General features: G+C 54.2%; 1 pseudogene; it reads left to right on the top strand.

The window, feature by feature from the left end:
- The first annotated feature begins 214 nt into the window (after positions 1-214).
- The window catches only part of LOC123173679 (cytochrome P450 71D7-like), a 1,755-nt pseudogene continuing 357 nt past the window's right edge, over positions 215-1,612 (top strand).

Raw genomic sequence — 1,612 nt, 5'->3', positions numbered from 1 at the left:
TTTGGTGCTCATCACCCGATGCCATATTGTCATGGCAGGACAACCAGGTCCTAGATGTATACGTAATATAAGCAATTCAATCACGCAAGGTGGTTGAATTACTTACATCCCATCAGATGCACACGTAATATTGTTCGTGCATCCGGTCGGGGCGGGCTATAAGAAGGCTCGCACACAACCCGAAGAGCACAGCCAACACATCATGCTTTTCACCATGGACGACGATCTTGTATACCTGTGCTCTGCTTTGCTCTCGTGTCAGTGTTGGCCATCACGGTTGTCCAGCTCCTGAAGCCGTGACGACGGCTGCCACCGGGGCCGCCGAACCTGCCGGTGATCGGGAGCGCGCATCGGCTGGTGATTTAACGCGCTGCCGCACCGCACGATGGGCGAGCTGGCCAGCGTGCATTGGCCGCTCATGTACCTCCGCGCCGGGCACGTGCTGTGGTAGTGGTTCCGTCCAAGGAGGCTGCCCGCGAGGTGCTCAAGACCCACGGCGCCATCTTGGCCACTGGGCCGAAGCTCATGGCTGGCGACCGACATCGTGGCTCGACGGACCACCTATTCTGCCCTATCCCCGGCGACTACTTCGGAAAGCTCCGAAAGCTGTGCGTCTAGGAGATCCTGAGCAACGACCGCGTCCGCTCCTACAAGGACATCCGGGAGGACGAGGTGCGGAGCCTCGTCGACGACACCGGGGCGGACGGGCGTACGGCATGTAGAGCAGCAAAGCCGAAGACTTCATGGCGGCCATCAAGCACAGGTTCGTCTACAGCACCAGCTTCTCGATCCCTGAGCTCTTCCCTGGTTTCACGGGGATTTTATCTTCTTCCCTAGCATAAGGAGGAACCTCCAGAGCGTTCGTGACACCGTCGACGGCATCCTGGGGGAGATCATCGACCACACGGAGTAAATCCTCAAGACTGGCAGGTCACCCGCGTCGGAGAAGAACCTGGTGGAGGTTCTCCTCGGCCTCCACGGAAATGAAGACTTTGGCTTCCCCATCACCCGCTCCACGGTCAAAGCAGTTATCTTGGTTAGTACTACTACTATTGCAGTACAATTTTAGTAGTAACACAAAATTTCAAAAGATTTTCAGGCCTCAACATTCATCTAATTTTTTTTAGAAATATAAACGTAGGCATAAGTTAAAATAAGATTTTGATGCCTCAACACTTGTCTAAACAGAACATATATGCGGGTGGGACAGACACATCTCCATGGTATGGGTCACGGCAGAGCTGATGATGAAGTCAAAGGTAATCAGGAAGCTGCAAGAAAAGATCAGGGCGGCGTTCCGCGAGATCAATCTCCGGACGAGCGGAAGTTGCATCAAGTACCTTGGCTTGGTGATCAAGGAGACGTTCAAGCTGTACCCAGCAGCTACCATCTTGATCTCTCAAGAGAGCACCGAGGCCTGCGAGATGAACGGGTATGTGATGCCAACCAAGACGAGTGTGATCATAAAGTCCTGGGCCATCATGTGGGACCCCTAGTACTGGTAAGACGCCGAGGAGTTCAGGCCGGAGAGGTTCAGGGAGCTCGCTTTGTCTTCCACGGCCTCTGCTTCGGGTACACGCCATTCGGCAATGGGATAAGTATACTTTTCGTC

The sequence above is a fragment of the Triticum aestivum genome, unplaced genomic scaffold (genome assembly GCF_018294505.1).
Source record: "Triticum aestivum cultivar Chinese Spring unplaced genomic scaffold, IWGSC CS RefSeq v2.1 scaffold48146, whole genome shotgun sequence".
Lineage (NCBI taxonomy): Eukaryota > Viridiplantae > Streptophyta > Magnoliopsida > Poales > Poaceae > Triticum > Triticum aestivum.
Note: the sequence above shows the minus strand (reverse complement) of the source record. Positions and strands in the feature narration are given on the sequence as shown.